The sequence below is a fragment of the Schistocerca gregaria genome, chromosome 5 (genome assembly GCF_023897955.1).
Source record: "Schistocerca gregaria isolate iqSchGreg1 chromosome 5, iqSchGreg1.2, whole genome shotgun sequence".
NCBI classification, from domain to species: Eukaryota; Metazoa; Arthropoda; class Insecta; order Orthoptera; family Acrididae; genus Schistocerca; species Schistocerca gregaria.
Window position 1 is genome coordinate 620013460 of NC_064924.1, and position 20231 is coordinate 620033690.

The following is a 20231-nucleotide window of genomic DNA, read 5'->3' on the forward strand; positions in this document are numbered from 1 at the left end:
TACTGATTATCCTCAAGAGGGAACACTCTTTTCGTTCCTCACTGCTTACAGAAATGCCACCCACAAGGATGCCACCAACAAAGATGGTACCAGATGCAGAACCTCCTGTCATGGCTGCAGTCCCACAACCAGGGCACTGCAGATGCTAACATCTCCCATCATGGGACAGGGCGGCTCACCATCAGGACCACAGTTTCGATGTCAGTGACTTGGACATGCACCAGCCTCATGTCATCAGAATCTGACCATTCCACAGGGCAGTCCTGCCTTACAGGCCTTTGTCAGTAGCAGGACCTGCTCACATATCTTCCCACGTATGGGGGAGGGGAAGTCACAGTGCAGCAGTGGCACATTGTCGGTAATGGCTGGTCACCACCAGTGCCACTTGGATGTGTCGAGCCTGAAATCCTGGTTTCGCAGGACAGAGTGGATCAGATTGTGGAAAGTGGTCAAGGTCAATTTCTGTCAGTTATAGGAACTTTATTCTTCAAACCAATGCGCAGTTTCCTCTTTAAAATAACAAAGATCAGTTCACGGCTGAGGGCCCAAGTAAATTCCCCAGAATAAGTTTAAATGATTGCTTTGAAAACACAGGGATTAGGAGAAACGGATAAAGGCCTTACTTAAGTAAAAGTATAATATCTTCTCGGCTAAAGGCCCAAACAATTACTGATGAATAATTAAAGACCACGTTAAAATAAACTTTTACATAACACGGCTGAAGGCCGTTTCAAGAATTCAAGACAATTAAAGTGAAACGTTACACACAAGGATTTACATATTTAAGTCACAGATTCTCAAAAAACATGGCGGAAGGCCTAAATACAGAGCAAGATGAATTTAAAATAAAACGCGGCTGAAGGTATAATCTTAAAATAGTTGTCATGAAGTCGGCTGAAGGCCATATACTAAACGTAAAACAGACAATATTGATACACGGCTGAAGGCCTGGCACAGTACCTGGAACTAAATAAAATGACAATCACCAACAACAAATAATGATGCTCAAAAGTTTTTCAATGGTCGCCTGGGGAGGAAACTCTAACAAAAGTTTAGGTGAGTACAGGCAGCCATGTGCAACACTAAACAATTCTGTGGCAACACGACCTAAGGACGGCTGAAGAACCAGCCAACAGCCTAATCCAGGCTCGTCCAAACTGTGCCCCTGGGGCCCTACCAGCGCTCCCGGCGAACTCGTATGCTGTCGCAGTGGCCGAGCCGTGCAGCTTAGCTGGCCGTGCGGACCGCCCGAACACCAGCCGGCAGATATATTTGTTCGCCCGTTTTCCCTTCGGGCAGAGGACGTCTCACAAGTGTTCAACTAGAGCTGATAGACCTACAGTGCCATATCCGCCTGAAGGACCGCTTTCTTATTTGTAAAACTTGGGATGACTTTTACAGCTGTCTTCCACGAGAGAAATATGCTCTTTTGCTCAAGCACGCGGCCAAAGTTCTCTCAGTGTTGGGTTCCACGTATGTTTGTGAGCGCTTTTTCTCTCTTTTAAAGCTTGCTAACACTAAGAACCGTTAATTCCTTGGCGATAAAAATTTGACCAGTTCTTTTATGTTATTAGTCTCACGGAATATTGAACCAAGCCTAGGCAAAATCGTTTCCTCGAAAAAAAGAACGTGTAAAATGTGAGTTGTCTTCTTTGACAATGTCGACTGTAAGAATTAAAGATCTTTATAACCTTAATTTTATTTTAATAAGTTTTCAAACTTGGTCAGTTAAAATTATTACGTACAAAACAGCACACTAACGATCCGATTTCTAAACTCTGAAAAGGGATGCAAAAAATTTTAGCAGGAAGTATAACAAAAAATACTTACGAGGTGCATTCAAGTTCTAAGGCCTCCGATTTTTTTTTCCAATTTACTACTCACCCGGAATCGATGAAACTGGAGTTACTTCTCGACGTCATCGCCCTGCAGACGTACACATTTTTCACAACGCTGACGCCATAATTCCATGGCAGCGGCGAAGGCTTCTTTAGGAGTCTGTTTTGACCACTGGAAAATCGCTGAGGCAATAGCAGCACGGCTGGTGAATGTGAGGCCACGGAGAGTGTCTTTCATTGTCGGAAAAAGCCAAAAGTCACTAGGAGCCAGGTCAGGTGAGTAGGGAGCATCAGGAATCACTTCAAAGTTGTTATCACGAAGAAACTGTTGCGTAACGTTAGCTCGATGTGCGGGTGCGTTGTCTTGGTGAAACAGCACATGTGCAGCCCTTCCCGGACGTTTTTGTTGCAGTGCAGGAAGGAATTTGTTCTTCAATACATTTTCGTAGGATGCACCTGTTACCGTAGTGCCCTTTGGAACACAATGGGTAAGGATTACGCCCTCGCTGCCCCAGAACATGGACACCATCATTTTTTCAGCACTGGCGGTTACCCGAAATTTTTTTGGTGGCGGTGAATCTGTGTGCTTCCATTGAGCTGACTGGCGCTTTGTTTCTGGATTGAAAAATGGCATCCAAGTATCATCCATTGTGACAACCGACGAAAAGAAAGTCCCATTCATGTTGTCGTTGCGCGTCAACATTGCTTGGCAACTTGCCACACGGGCAGCCATGTGGTCGTCCGTCAGCATTCGTGGCACCCACATGGATGAAACTTTTCGCATTTTCAGGTCGTCATGCAGGATTGTGTGCACAGATCCCACAGAAATGCCAACTCTGGAGGCGATCTGTTCACCAGTCATTCGGCGATCCCCCAAAACAATTCTCTCCACTTTCTCGATCATGTCGTCAGACCGCCTTGTGGCAGTCCGAGGTTGTTTCGGTTTGTTGTCACACGATCTTCTGCCTTCATTAAACTGTCGCACCCACGAACGCACTTTCGACACATCCATAACTCCATCACCACATGTTTCCTTCAACTGTCGATGAATTTCAAATGGTTTCACACCAAGCAAATTCAGAAAACGAATGATTGCACGCTGTTCATGTAAGGAAAACGTCGTCATTTTAGGTATTTAAAACAGTTATTCTCGTCGCTGGCGGTAAAGTTCCATCTGCCGTACGGTGCTGCCATCTCTGGGACGTATTGACAATGAACGCAGCCTAATTTTAAAACAATGCGCATGTTTCTGTCTCTTTCCAGTCCTGAGGAAAAAAATGGGAGACCTTAGAACTTGAATGCACCTCGTACTTGTAACTACTAACAGTCAGAATGAGACTCTATATCCCTTAACTTAAATTAATTCTCAAATAGAATATTCTGTTCACGTTAGATCTGACCGCGGGACAGTCCAGCGCAGAGCAGTGGTGAGCGGCCTCACTCTCTCTGCAGCTGTATCTCTCGCTCCTACGCCTACACTGGCGACACACGGTCGCGGAGGGGGCTCTGAACTACACTGTCATACGCCCTCGGGGTGCGAGCGCGCCCGCCGGGCGCAGTTCTTGGATGAGCCTGGCCTAATCAATTCCCTTCCACCCCACACAATCGCTGCTCTGCTTCAACCGACCGACTTACTACTCCAATACTCAGACAGCATTCGTCTGCTCAGTGGAAATCACAAAAGATACATACGGTTCAACATAAACACACTTGCACAAGAACTCGAACAATCGTAAAAGCAGTCACTGTGGAACAACAAGGACGAATCAATTCGACACACAGAGAGTTTCCACAAGCGGTCGGCGACTAAATACACGTCGTCCGATGAGACGACCGACCGAACGATCAACCCAGGGCGTTCCCTCAGAAGTTACGTGTGTTGGCAACGGTCGGGCGAGTCTTGGTTGTCCGAAGCTAACTGCAGCTCCAACCCGACTGAACCTGATATTCGTTCGGAATTCATAGACGCGGCGACGGGACACACTGGCTCGTACCCAGCCATGCAGAGGTAGCTCTTGCCCATCGGCGATGACATCTCTGCACGAGGAAGGAACCCACCCGCGTCCGGCAAGATAAACTCACGAGGCCCAGAAACGGTCAAAAGACCAAATACACGTCACCCGATGGGACGACCGACCGAACGACCAACCAACGGTTGTTCCTGCTCCAATCTCCTTCCGTCGGACAGGACATGTGTATCGCCAGCGGTCGGCGAGTACTGGCTGTCCGCACCTCACTGGCGCTCCGTCCCGACTGAACTCCAGACACACGACGACACGGAAATATTAGCGGTCGCTCCAGAGATGGTACGACAGTGCACATGTCGATAAGCGCTGCTGCTGCCACTCACGGGCAAGCAAACCAGCAATCTAGTGACGCCAGTAAATCGAATTAAGAGAAAAAACGAGGCCGCAGAACCACAAAAACAAGATGACGAGCAGTAAACGGCGTGACCGCGAGTCGCGCATAACTTAGAGTCACCATGTCAGCACGAAGGCCAGGACGCAGATGGATGTCATTTACAACCTGTGGTAGCAGTCAACAAAGAAAGGCTTCACCTCCACCTCTTGGGGAAGACATATCCCTGGACGTATCCCTTCCCACATTGCTATATCCCAGGTTGCCTGCTCTGCATCAAGGCAGTGAGCAGTACAAGACTAGGCACCTGTTCAGTCAACTGTAGAGCCACATAACATGTCACATGTCAGGAAATGGGAATGTTTGCAGCAAGACAGATATCCACACTGTTGGTACAACAGTGTCTGGAACATAGTAGACCGGCAGCATTTGCGCGATAGTTGAGAGGGAGGAGTTGACAATGGTGCATGCAAAAGCTACACTGAGTGCTGGAATGGCATCATGTTGTAGTCATTACACCTCAAGGCATGGCATGATAACATTCCGTGGTGTTAGGTGCACAACATGTTCACATACGGTTCATAAGGAGAATAATTTGGACAGTAACCATCGCAATTATGATGTTTCAAGCCTGGTGTCTGTGCCCTGCCTTCCAGATTGTCCTGACGTTATCTTTCCACAAGGTAACGGTACACAATTCATTATTCCTGTCAGCGGAGAATGTCAACAATTAATTCTTGTGCAACAGGTTTTATTCCCATCTACAAGTATTCATTTCTAAAATGACTGCTTCCAGTTCCTCATTAATCATCCTCAGATCTAGAATAAGGTCCTGCGTTGTAGCATGTTTCTTTTACCGATAAATCCGATGGTTCTACCTTGTAATCGATATTGTCAGAACTGAAATTGAAATATGAGGCCCTGAAACATGTCATTTTAAACATTTAAGCACTCTAGACTGACAACACTGAAGAACTCATACACAGAATTGCACCAGCATGAAACGAGCTTCCAGTGAAAAAAGGCTGTAGAAGCCGAGTTTCATTACTGATTCACTCATAATAATAAATGATCATATATAAATATCAAAATGTCTGTTTTCCGAGTCATTACGTCTCGCGAAGGTAATGCATGGTGTGTGAGTGAATATTTATTTCACGTTCCGACCAGCTTCCTTCTCCTTTAGCTCTTGTATCGATCAACTTCCATTTTCCCCTGCTCTCCAATCCCACGGAGAATCCTTCGTTATCTCATGTCTGTCACCTTGTGCGTCTTAGGTCAACTTGTGAAGGCGACAAACACTTCCTCACTAGTCTGTGCTTTAGTATCGATTCCTTTACATTTTTCATATGGTGTGGTAGCATTTACTCACATACTAAGCACAGTGTATCCCGGCATCAGATATTGATAGCTTGCTCCATAGCATTCTGGCGAGATTTGTCCTTGATGAATCAGAGCCGTTCCCACTTTTTAGGTGTTTTGAGGCGTCCATTCCCCACGCCTGTAGAAAAAAGCGGTGACTGATGCCTAAGGCCTCTACTGGCCGTCTTAAAATGAGAAGTCGGACCCCGACACAGAAGTGGTAAAACCTTTTGTTTCTTTTGAATATATGTGAAGATGTGCACACTTTGGTCAGGGCAATCAAGAGAAAAATTGGGGCAAGCACTTGTCCTGGTTCTCAATGAAAGTGGACATGCGCCCTTTGCGGCGGTCTCTGACTTGAGTAACTGTATCCCTTGTTTTTTTTTTTTGTTATAGTGTATCACGTCAGTTCTGTTAAGGGTTGCCCCTCCATCGGATTTATTTTTAGAGTATTTGAATAATCTTCGTACGTGTGAGCCACGTGAGAAGCTTCACCGTGAATGTGCTGCTGCCCATTCTAGTGCATTGGCTTTGAAATCATTTCAGTTCACATGCTACTGTCACCAGCATTTGCTTCTGTAATTCTGTATTTGAAGCATGATCACGTGTGCAGCTCCACTGCCACGTGTCGATGGAAAGCCTTTGTTTCGTAACTGATGGACTTCTCATTTCGCCCAAGTAGTGCCTATGGTGGACGAATATAATTTTGATGCCTGTTTTCAGCCGTGTATGTATCAGGTGGAATATTAATGAAAGTCTTCCGTTTTCCCACATATTTGACCACCCTCCTCTCCACCGTCTCAGATGGTTCACTGGTTTCTCCTTTGCTGTTAATTTCTCTCCAGTAAATACCGCCCTTAAGGGACTATGATCTTATTATGTTTCCTACATTGCGGTGTTAATCCAAAGTGGATTAAATTGGCTGATAATAAATTTTGTGAACTTTCAAAATCCGCTTGTCAATAATAATTCTACCTAAAATCATTCCACTCTTCTTTCAAGCAGCAGTCACTCATCAAACGAGTAATGGAAAAGGATGTGTTAGGCAAAAATATTTATCTGGTGGTCTTACGTTCAGATACTCTAAAAACCTCGATGTGTAGTTAGGTTCGTTAAAAGGGAGCGCTTCCGTTGCATGTGGCTCAAGTCAGGGTTCCTTGGCCATTTTACGTCCGGATCTACTGACAGCAGTATTCTGTAAACTAAATATGCCATTTTTTCTCCAAAAAAATAACGCACCACTTACAGAGTAACTGTAGCGTTCGACTCAATGCCCATATGGCTTATAGCCATTATCTGTGTTATTGGTGGCAGAACTGTGTATTAAATTTCGCCATCTGAAAGCTTCCAAATCATATATAAATTTCATAACATATTCTTCTTATTGTACTGTTCACGTACAACATGCAGAAGTTCGTGATAATGTTGTTCCGTCCGATGTTGCAACCTTAATGGCAAGTAGCGTAACAGAGCGTAGGTAGAGAATAAAACTAAAGTAATATATCTAATAATCCGACGCACTTGTTATTCGAAACCCCCAAGTAGCCTGAAGATATTAACTACTGCATGAAACATCTGATTTTATAAAGTCGTGTTCTAGAAAAGTAACAAGGGTGCTAAGAATTTCTCTGTAAACGTTCAGCCGGCGTCAGTGGCCGTGTGGTTCTAGGCGTTACAGTTTGGAACATCGCGACCGCTACGGTCGCAGTTTCAAATCCTGCGTCGGGCATGTATGTGTGTGATTTCCTTAGGTTAGTTAGCTTTAAGTAGTTCTAAGTTCTAGCGGACTGATGACCTCATAAGTTAAGTCCCATAGGGCTCAAAGCCATTTGAACCAGTGTTGCAAACGTTCAACCAAGGTACCTGGAGGATTATTCATGTTTAAACGGTTAAAGGGCCACAACGCTGTATAAATTCTTTGTGTGCGTGCTTTTGTACCTGTGTGTTGTGCGTATGTGCGTGGCTGGGAAGGAGTTGGAGGGGGGGGGGGGAGGAGAGTCAGTATCTGCGTGTCCAAACTATAGGTATTCCCGAATCCGTACGTCAAAGGCAGCCATAAATCTTTCAGACCTGGCTTCCGCGTTACTTTTGTGAGAGGAAATATTCATCTATCCTGTGACGCGTTTGTGTGGTCGAGGGGTTAGCTGCTCACGCCGCCGCCGCTGGTACGTGGAAGCGACGTCGGATTAATTAGGCGCACGTTTATTGATGGGGCGATCGCACAAAAGAGGGCGAGAGAGAGAGAAACAGTGATAGCGGGAAACGGTGAACGTGGCGGCAATTAATTCGTCCACAGCGCGGGATGCGGGCTAGTCAGTCTGTGTTCCGGACACCGGCTTCCGACCGACAGAGGCATTCGCTCAGGCTCTTTATTACAGTGTGTGTCGCTAAAGCGCTCGCCGCACAGCCGCCGCCGACGGCTTCGCAACAGCCTTCTCGACGCATTCGTGTTAACGCAGTACGCATCTGCAGTTTGTGATGGCGCAATGAAACAAAAACATTAACATTTCCAAATACATTCTCTTTTAGAACATAAAGACCACCCTGAACTACATTATTATTTCTCTAAATTTCAGTTTATAGCGGAGTTTCAGATATTTGAAACTATGCGACAGTTGTCTGTGAAACGACCCCTTTGGAAAATTATGAATGACTGTGCTCATAAACCTCTTAAGTTATATGTTTGTCAAACAGCTTGAAACCTTCCCGTCTCCTCTATTCCTCTTTTGTTAATGATACCCTTCCCTTTTACAATAACCTATATAACCTTCCCTTAGGATCTCTATCTCTTGCCTAATAATAACCAATAGAATCTTCCCTTTGAAATTTATTCTCTTTCTCAATATTCGCATACAAATTTAATAGATGCTTATTAAAAGTGATTTTCTGATTATTTCGACGAAACATTGAATGTGTCGTTGTTGTGGCCCTCAGTCGTTATCTGCAACAACCAAAAACTGTTCCTTACCTTTTTTTTTCATGTTACTGGATCTGAGTGCTACATCGAATTGCGACATGAATATACTTACTCTGGTTTACTATAAGGTATTAACTGCTGGTGGGCTGTCATAATAAGTGGCTGTATTTATTACCAAAGCTGACGTTATTCTTTAATTAATTTGACTGAAGTTACGTAATTCATAGTTACACTTTTTCTTGACAACAATCAATTTTTTGCAAAGTTTTATGCTGATGGTTTTTGAGATGGATTACAATCAGTAATGCAATATTGCTAGCAAAAGTTAATAATATTCTGAATGAAATGACTTTACAAATGTTCAAATGGGACTTACTTTTTACAATAATCTTACAATTAGCAATGCTCAAACATACCTTCAGTAGTCTTGAGGTCCTCAAAAAATTAATTAATTAATATTAGTTCCTCTTATTATAATAGTTAGCTGATGTCTCTGTACATCCGTTTATAGTCTCTTGTGAATCATAGCTGGTGGCTGGCAGGCACACCGCTCCTCTCAACCTCTCGTTTGAAACCTGCTATCGACTCGCTTCAGTTCTCGCTTACTACTGATTTCCTACGAACGCTAAAGTGCGGTCTCTCCTGGCAACAATGCTTTCTGGTGCAGACAATCGCTGCTACCATTACAAAATGTATCAATACGCAGTCTTTCCCGCTCTTTTTTTAAAATGTATCCATACGCGGCCTCTCCCACCCTTTTTAAAATTACACCAATTTGCGGTCTCTCTTGTCAACAATACTTTGATGCACACATTCCCTGCTACTACAATTATTTCCAACATGACAAATATTAATTATTCCTAATTAATCTTATTAATAAAATATAAACATGTTTCATAAATTGTGTTTTGACAATAGACAATAGAAATATAGACGTCTTAGAAGCTGAGCAAAACTTAACTTTTTACTTATTCTGATCATCGCTACACTGACACTCAGTATTCATTTAGCGCAACGCAATCTGACTTTCAATAATCCCTACAAAGGAATGGCCCTGACTAGCAATAACTTATACCTTTCACGAATCATTTACCTCACAAAAATCTTCGTTTCTCGAACTACTGCGATACAGCGAGCGCCAATACTGCCAGCTAAATAAAAGATTCAAACTACTGAAGGCATTAACTACTGATAGGCATAGTTAACAAATGAAAGATTTTGATTGAGAACAAACAATGTATTTACTTTAATAATGTTCAAAAGTCATTTCATGACATCCATCTTTACAAAGTTCCTTATTCTAGCGGACACACGTCCAGATCGGGCTCACATAGTAATCTCTCAAAACTCTGGCATCTCTCTCTCCACATCCACGACTGCTGGCGGCTTACCTCCAATGCGCAACGGTACGAGCCGTTCACATCCAACTGCCCAACACTAAAATAGTGAATATTCCAGCAATGCCAACCAGCCACAGACTGCACACAACACAGTCAGTGATTTCAATACAGAGCGCTACGTGGTGTTACCAACTTAAAAACATAAACAGTCTACTTACATCTGTTAATGCAACAAGTAACGCCTTCAGTTAGAAGCGTAAGGAGCTATTTGGACGTATGTTATCATTGTAGGGGCTTTATGATGAAACATTTGATTGTTTAAGGGAAACCAGAGTTTTGACAGTTTTCTGTACGAAGAAACTCGTAAATGTTTTTATTATTTACGTGACTGATTCTTTCAAAAGCCTAACAATGCAGAAATCATTAAATATTTAGTGAAAGCAAATGCATCAAGTATAACAAACTATAGAGCTGTACGGTATCAGTACACTATAGGCCGAGACTTTATTTTTGTAATATGTTTGAATTCAGCGACAGTTTGTGGCCGTTGGTTGTTGTGTGATGTGCTCGGAATACAGCACCAGCACGTGTTTGTGATGATAAAGGAATGCACAATGGAAATATACCTGGAATGTGGCAATATTAGAAGAAGGGGAAATTAATGATGAAGGACGCGAAACTTATCTGCCGCTAAAGCACGACCACGACGAGAATAGTTCAGCTATCTAACACTTTCGTTTCGAATGTGCGGTTTCCTAGTGTAAAAGAATCGTTTTATTATCAGTGTGGGGGCGGTACGTCCACCCGTCCTCCCGCATGCCCACTATACGCCCTCGTTCAGAGTCCGTCAACTGCACATACGGTTCACGTCCACGCTGTCGCGGCATGCTACCAGTGTTAAAGACTGCGATGGAGCTCCGTATGCCACGGCAAACTGGCTGACACTGACGGCGGCGGTGCACAAATGCTGCGCAGCTAGCGCCATTCGACGGCCAACACCGCGGTTCCTGGTGTGTCCGCTGTGCCGTGTGTGTGGTCATTGCTTGTGAAGCCCTCTCGCAGTGTCCGGAGCAAGTATGGTGGGTCTGACACACCGGTGTCAATGTGCTCTTTTTTCCATTTCCAGGAGTGTATGTTCCAAAAATGTGAGCACTATAATCGTGACGCCATCGTGCAACTGACAAGCGAAAATGCACTCACAATATGACAGTGTCGTCTGCTTCCTACAGAAATGAACTCGTTAAATCACTTTATTAATATATTCCATAGGTTATTGCGTGGATAGTTAACTTGAAAACATTTGTAAATGTGACAAAGCGTACCAGAAACTTGAAGAGAAAAAATTTTACAGCAAAGACGAAGGCAGAAGGCAAATTATTTCTCAATAAACGGTTTTACATGAGAAATGTGGTGTGATACTCTGCTTTTCTTAGGACGCAGTGTTTCAACTCAGACGCAATTATCATGCGATATACGTCGGATCCTGTAAGGTCCATTGTAAATCAGATAGAATTTGTGACTCAAATGTTTCTTCTTGTGTCTTGTGATAATTAATGTGCTTTAATGAGAACTTTCTAACCAATGTGTAGTTTCTTTACATTTGCCTTACCGTGTAGATTTTTCCTCTTGTCTGCAGCAGAATTTATATTTTTGATAGCCAAATCAATTATGCCTCTGTTTCGAAGTTTACGTGTACCCTTAAAATGTACAAGCTCTCTGATTCTGTCTGGTGGTTCCACGTTCTTCAGTACAAGAACAAGTGGTAAAGCAGTGGAATAATGAGGCATTTCATTCAGTACATTTTGAAATAAGTGTAAATATCTGTCCCAATACTGATGCTTCCTGGGACAAAGCTTATTAATTCCTTTCTTAATGCGTTCAGGCAGGTTACAATGTAGAGAGTACAATGAAATAAAAACAGGTTTGATTTTACCATTCCGAAGCATGCGTGACCAAATAGCAGGTCTGAATTATGGTCCGTTATCGTAAATGTCCTTGTCAACGTGTCCAACTTCACGTAAGAAATTTTTTACCACGGAGTTGGATACAGAACCTCCAGTGGCTTTGCGTAACGATGATTAACAAAATGGTCAGGTATCCAAAGTACCCACAGCTCGTCATCAACAGTACAGCGTTTGAAGTGTACGTTATTTTTCACTAGATAATAATGACGAATCTGCATGTGTGTCTATTCATGCCCTTTACTGTTAATATCTTTACAAATTGGATCCTTATCTTCCTCATGAGCTATGTCCTTTAAAGATGCAGTGACAAAGTATATAAGGCTAGTTATTGAATGTACAGATACGAGATATTAGGCCTCATACGGAGCCATATAGACAGTCGTTTTTGCCTCCCTCTATGTTTTGGTGGAGAAGGAACGGAAATGATTAGTAACGCACTATACGGTGACTTGCGGAGTATCAGTGTCGAGGTAGATGCAGAAAGAGAATCAATCACCTTTATAAGTTATCAAATTTATTTAAAATTTTCTATCATCACTGTTAGTATTTCTGGTTACTTCTCTTCATGTTACTACATTTGTGTTCTAGAGCCGCCCTGTGAAGCTGATGTTTAATTAACAGTAAGTTGAGTGCATACTGCCAGCCATTTTAATGAACCATAATAGAAATGACTCTCTCTTACGACTGATTTTTGGGCTTTGTTAACAGCAACTGACGTTCGTATCTATATTTTGGGTAAGCTGAGAGGACACTTTGACACGGAGTTCTTTGCTAAGCTGCAAGAGCGCACTGACTCTAGGACTGTCTGGAGAAGCCGCATAAGGCCGAGGGGACGGAGAAGACTTAAGCGGTACGTTTGGAGCAGTCGGCCAGCAGCCACGAATACATGAGAAATGTCCAGGCCAGTGGCGAATGTTGTCCTGTAATGGTGGCATGTTCTCCTGTTTGGAGGTGGGTGTGATAATGGATAGCCACATACGAATTCAACATCTCCACAGTGGCATTTATTCGTCTGCTTGTAACATTTCTCTGTGGCAGAGTGCTTGTAATCACAGTGCGAAAGTACTTCACCGAGATGTACTTGCTGCGAGACGATTGTGGTAGTTATCACACTACAAAAGAAGTTAATGGTGAGCTCCCGTCTTCCGTATTGGGTCTTGGTGCGGGACGCAGTGAATTAACTTCTTTCGGTGCGATTCATTGTTGACAGTCCTTGTGGAAGTTCGGGTACGCCAGCATGTAAGCGGTCCTCCTTTTAAAATTTCCAAAAGGGTGTGCCATGGTAATTTGGGTCTCTTGTGTTTCCAGTAGCTGCACCTAAGGCACTCGGTTCATTTGGTAAACTGATTTGCGTTCTTGAACGTGTAAAATAAAAAGCCGAAAAATTGTTCCTTAATTTATATTGTATGTATATTTTTAAGATGCTATTTTATGTATGTTAACGTTGTTTTTCTGTTTTGGAGCTCTAAAACCTAATTGTCTCCAAACATTGAAACTGGTGAGACGTCATTTGGCTCCCGATGCGGAATGTAAATATCACCTTCTGATCAAGTTGTGAGACTGGCCCTTGGCATTATTGGTCGGTAAACCTTGAGTTACAATTTAAACAATTTCGCCTTACTTGTATTTTTAAACACATTCTAAGACAAGAAGCGTCGCAGCACGAAGGAACTATAGGAATGGGACGCAAATCGGTAGGTGTGACGTACACATACAGGCAAACACATGATTACTACTTCAGAATAAATTGGATGTCGTATTCAGGAGAAAGACTTTCACAAACTGAGTATGTCTATGACGCATTGATCCGCCTCTGGCTCTTACTCTCCTCTCCCTGCGACCTCTCGCTTGTTTCGCTGCCAAACCAATTTGGAGACGCACCGTATGCGGCGGTAAAGACGAATGTGGTCCAATTCATAGCAAAGTACCAAATTTTGTACTTTCGAGATACAAGTCTTTCATCTCGGTCTTTTTCCATTCTATTTGGCCATATTTCATCTCTGTCTTGTTCCACCAATAGCTTTGGTCATGCTCTGTAATATATAAATCTTTCATATTATGAATTCATCCTAGTGTATCATGTAAATATCCTTCTTAAGTGTGACATCGCAATAAAAATTTCTGCAAAATGCCTGCTTCCATCTTTCCTAAGATTCTGGCTTCTCAGTTTGTTTGTCTGTGATTATGTTGAGTGTGTCTGTGTTGTACCTTTTTGCATCGCGTATTTTAATTATATTTTAGTATTTTTTCGTTGATAGTTATGTGAAGTATAGTTTGCAGACGTTTACAATTCCTTGGTACCGTAACTTTGATAAATTTTGCAGCCTTCCTCATAAGGTGTTTCTGTACATCACCTCTAGTACAGCTGAATCATCTGGATTAAAAGCAATAATTTCCAATCAGTATCATCAATTTCATTTTTTGTAGAGCAGGAAAGGATGTATTATTTTCCTCACCGGCATCCCTACCCGCAAATGATGTTCGCTAAGACGAAATATTACAGAAAAACAGCGGTGTATCCTGAAAATCTTGGCAACACATGCAACATGAAACTTATCATCTGTATGTATATATGAGCTGCTCGGTCACCATGGCTTTCTCACTTGTGGAACTCGTCTCTGTGGTTCTCCGTGCAGAACTCCTCAGTAACGTTGCCGAAGAATGAGCTTCGAGGTTTCGACCGGACCAACAGATTCTTTTCCATCGATAGAATGGACGGGGCGGAGAGATGACTTTGTCCTTTCGTATTCCTGATGAAGAGCCTTATTCCCTTCAGTGCAGGAAACGGCAGTTCTACTGATGATGACGGAGCTGGTGTGATTAAAATCAATTCAAAGAGTTTACACAATTCTCTAAGTACATTTTGATGCAGGTAACGTTGCAATTACTTCACAAATTTGGTCCCATGAATATATGAAGTCAACAAAGCTCTCACTTCGGACTTTAACCTAACAATATGAAAAACACTTCTCAAATGTTCTCCATAGTTTTTTAAAGCTTGAGAACGTCTTTGAGTAAAATATTTGAATAAACTTTAACTCAGGCAGGGAATCATATCTGTGATTAACAGCATGATCACAATACCTAATGTATCAAGATACATCCTCCTGTTGTCATCCTTCTCATATGTTTCTGTTTATGATTATTTTCTTCTCCTCCTTGAAGTATCACATATACCCTCAGGCTTTGCATAATGTTTTCTGAAAGCCATTGTGCCTCTTAGAGTGCAGATTGCCTTTCAAGTCTTCCACTTCTTCGCTGCAAAGTTTAGTGTCTAAGGAGTTTTACTGCACAATTTTACATGTGGCTTCATTCAGTGAAAACAGTTCTTCAAACAGGTACAAAAGAAAAGAAAATTTAAAACATTGTAACACCTTGAGAGCTCCACTTGCTTCATTAACAGCTCTTGTATCCCAATTTTGTGGATTTTCGAAAATATATTCGTACATATATTCAGGTTCAACGCTATGATCCAATTGCGCAAGTTTTGGAAATTTCTGCTTCGTTATTGTATCTAATAAGTTTGCTCATTCCAAGGCTCAAATGGCTCTTAGAACTATGGGACTTAACACCTGAGGTCATCAGTACCCTAGAACTTAGAACTACTTAAACCTAAGTAAGGACATCACACACATCAATGCCCGAGGCAGTATTCGAACATGCGACCGTAGCAGTCGCGCGGTTCCAGACTGTAGCGCCTAGAACCGCTCTGCCTCCCCCGCAGGCTCTTTCCAAGCGATGGGCTAAAATGTTTCAAATCCACAAATGTTGGAAAAAAACACTCCACATGCACCAATACGCAATATTGGCTGTGATAAAATCAACTTCTTCTTATGGGCGTACCAGTGCACATATATGGCATATGAAAGGCTTATTTCAATAGTGGTGCAAGTCCAGATCGTTACACCACAAGCAGGGTAGCATCAGATTGAACTGGAAAATCCCTTTACGTAACTTAGACATGGAGATACCATTGCAACACTTCACAAGCATCATACAGCAATTTAAATGTGAAAATATTGAATTTGACGGTCTATGATGCTTTGCACTAGGTGTAGGCCTAAAAAACGGAATTAATTACATTCTTCCAGTAGGTGGCAGTAATTCAGACTGCCTATGTGTGCTTGTCGACTTAGGGCAGTATTACGGCCAACGTACGTTTTCAGGATTAATAAGCTTGGTTATACATGTTATTCATGATATTCAACTATCAGTTTAGCATGTTATTTGTAATTAATTGCACATCAGAATAGCACTAGGGCATCTAATTTTGAGTTCAGAGTTATGTTTCCGACAGTAACTTGACTTGTGTGTGTGTGTGTGTGTGTGTGTGTGTGTGTGTGTGTGTGTGTGTGTGTGTTCGTGTAAGTTATTGACATCTTCTGTACGTGGGAATACTGAAAGCTACACTCTTAACGTGATTTTTTTGAATGCTTCTGAACATCACACAAAAAAATTAAATATATTCAGATCGTTCAGATAGTATCGAGCGCAGTCAAGATGGATACTCTAGAGCTACCTTGTTACAGGCTGCCTCCTTTTAGAGGTCTGTAAATTACGGCAAGGTTTGGCTGTTTAATTTTCATGCCTCTTAAAATACTAGGCTGTGATTTGCTGGGAAGGGGATGAAGAGGTGGAAGGGAAGCCGTGGGTTGTCACGTTATTATGACGATGTCCTTTTTAATGGGATAACGTCATCAATAAATGTGATGATGTGACTGAAAAGGAGGTGAGGCGTGTAGTGCCATGGCTAGTAGAGTAATAGCGTTTGTACCCTACTTGCACTGTTCAAAGTTATTTCAGTGCAAAATAAACTTCTTCATAGATACACTACAGTTGAGCACTGAGGAGAAGACTTGCAATGGGCAATGTAAAAACGAAAGAAGATTTCAGGTATTGATCACGCAGTGGAATGAAGTGCACTCCATTACGAAGGACTAGAAAAATCAATACACGTCATATGAACTCTAGCTGAGGAATGGTAATACCAGGAAGATGACAAAAGCCTATGTGTTCAACTCATTTGTGAACAGTTCTGTCAGGAGCATCCGTTCTTAAACTACGAAATGGAACGAAAGAAACTAGGGGATAGATTGGAATAGGAACTATCCATCCTTTCTGTTGCTATGGAGGAGAAGCAATTACTATAAGGTGGTCACATGAGGGGTCTGTAACACGTAACATGTAGACGTAACCATGAGAAGAGAAAGACATAGCACAGCCTAAGAACGCGCAGGATAGGAATAATCGAAGTAGCCATGGCAAGAAACAACAAACAACTTACAGGACGACGACTGCCCTTATGAGAAGTTGCGGAGCTTAGAGTGGAAGAAATGACCTTTGTTGTTGTTCGAAGAGTCGCTTCTAATTTCACATTCATAAATGTATGCCGTTTACGTACCGCGTGACATTCGGTGCTTTACGTTGAATTTGCGTCCGAAATTCAGTTGCTGCCACAGTCACTAGTATGCCTAAGCTGTCTTCTGCTGTTAGTGACATCTCATTATCCCAGACGACAAGCTGTTCTTCTGCTTGTCACTACAGATGTACTGCGTGAAATAAAGGAAAAATCACCGCTGATAAGAAAAAGCATATATACAGCAGAGCTAAAGTATAATAATTATAGTCTAAGTAATGAGGTAGGTAGTCTCCACAACTACTTCCATTTCACGCTGGTGAATTTAATGGCCCTGCAATATTTTGTCTTCACTATGTTTTGATATCAATGTGTAATAATCACCTCAGCAAATGTTTAACTTAAATCTATACTGATTGAAATGCTTGTGTCATACTGAAATATGCATCTGAACACTATTAAGCACACCTTTAAACTTGCGTCTAAGGAATGACTTTTTATCGTGATCGCAAAGGTTTTCCTATTTCAAGTCAAGTTCGTTGTTTAGGTACTTTTTATTCCGCTCTTAGCCTTCGCCCTCCTGTTGGTCCCACCAACATTTTTCATTATCTCGAAAAGCAGCAGACAGTGCCCTGCAGAGTTTTAAAGACGTAATGCGAACTTCCGCTTACCGAAAGGCATTTACAGTTTGAAAGCTTAAATCTTGCCCAAATAAGAAGGCAAATCTGCAATTAGAGAATTCTTTGTAATGTCCTTAATGAAGGTCTTTGCTGAACAACAAACTAAATTGAGTGCGAACTTTTAATTAGAGCGACGTCGGCCAAAATCCACAACGGTGCCGAATTAAAGCTCAAGGACGCTGTACGCCTGGTTGGGGCCCAATTGCTGCATTGTTCGATGTTCAAATGGAAATTAAGTTAGCTCCCTGGGAGGCAGTGCACTCGTTCATTGCCTGTCTGTTCTTTGTAATACAGTGGACGCACCGAACAAACGCTGGTGCCAAGTCATATGCAGTGTATTACGAAAGCCACAGCCTTATTAGACAACAGCTTTATTTCAGCCTTTCCGTTTTAAGCAATAGTCAGTGGATTGCCCTCTTTGTCCATTAACGCGAAGTTAGCCACATCAATATCGCACTATAGACTCATTTCTTTATGCATGTCTAAAAGGCGTCTATTATCAATAGTACGGGTAATATATTTATCTGCAGAATGTAGCAATAAAATATTGGCGTGTACTGTTTGGGAGCAATGCGGTTTTAGAATCTCCATAAAAATAAAAATTAAAAGCAACTGCTCAAGCACCGTTCGCTCATTTGAGGTAATGAAACTAAAAAAGGAAACCTAAAGTTATTTAAACTTCTGCTATTCAAATATTAATCCTTCCATACGCTCCGTAACTAACGTAATTCAAGTGACTGTTTCCCATGTACATGCCCAAAATAATAGATACCATCGTCATACAGTAAATGGTAACCGGCCATTGACCTTCTTCTCCTGTGCAGATGCACACGAATTGTGGGACTCGGTATGATTGGCTGCGGCGAGTAATGAGTGTAATGGGCAGAGGCACTACGAATGTAGTGTGTGGACATTAAGTTGAGAATGTGGGTCTCACGGGGAGCGTGCAAGGAATAAGTCCCTGCAGTCGCATTATCGTCTGTGCCCTCGGTGGCTCGGATAGATACCGGCACAGTAGCTTAGCGTGTTCGGTCAGAGAGCTGGTTGGCCTCTTTAATAAAAACACTTAGTGAAAGGATCAAGAACGAACTTGAACGGATGTCATGTGACGTCCGCAACGACCAACACAACAAAAACAGGAAAGGATGCATAGAGCGTCTGCCATGTGAGCAGGAGGCCCCGGGTTCGAGTACCAGTCGGGGCACACATTTTCAACCGTCCCCGTTGATATATATCAATGCCTGTCGGCAGCGTAAAGTCTTGATTTAATTATCATTACTTAAGTCGTCACCCATAATAAATGTCCTCTTTTCACGCAAACAGGCGACGTCCATCTTATATTACTTTTATGAGCTAAATCGGTACAGTTTTTACGTATGAATGCAGTCACATTTTTTGAGGCATCCAACGGAAATCCCTCACCACTGATCACAAATGATCAGCAGAGACATGTCCACCATCATGCGTAAAATCAGGAAATATCCTTCAAGTATTTGGCTGCGAAAGTAACCAATCACAGTAGTATGTTCTCGTTATCTCCAAACAGTCATCGCAGTAACTGAGCGATAATTTAAACACAAAAAATTGTAATCTATATTAAGCAATTTCTTTCAGCTTGTTGAGTAAATTACGCGACCTGAGGGCGTCTCTTACGTTTAGTGTCTGTACATAAACTGTCATGCACTCGAAATAACATTAGAGAATACAGTCATTCATGCCACTGGCTTACATGTCGGAAGGAACACAATCATTTTACATTCGATAACAATAAGCTATATTTCAGGAGTAAAAAATGGTTCAAATGGCTCTGAGCACTATGGGACTCAACTTCTGTGGCCATTAGTCCCCTAGAACTTAGAACTAGTTAAACCTAACTAACCTAAGGACATCACACACATCCATGCCCGAGGCAGGATTCGAACCTGCGACCTTAGCGGTCTCGAGGTTCCAAACTGCAGCGCCCAGACCCGCGCGGCCACTTCGGCCGGCTATTTCAAGAGAACGTAGCTCTTTTGTACATTATGACAGGTACCCTTTTACTCATGTGATGCTCTATCATACTAGCATTTACAAAACAAATCATGAGAGGCTGTCTCGCCATGTGTAGGTGGGAGATTGAAATTTCGTTAGAAGACATCGCCGCAACGAAAAAAAAGAAAAGGCTTTTGAAGAATCATGCTGCAGCACCCTAACCATCTCTTTCGCCCAGCAAGAGTGCCCTCATTGTTATAAATTTGATAGGCTAATTAATTAAATTCTTCATGAGAGTCACTTTGCATGTTGAGCCATGCTGGGGCCAGCGTTGGTGCCCCGTGTGTAGGTTTGTGCCAAACTGTATCGTTTCGTTGACATGGTTATGTTGTTTGTCTTCTTGTCGTGTTCGCTGGCGCCACACAGCTTCCTAAGCGTTGCCTGC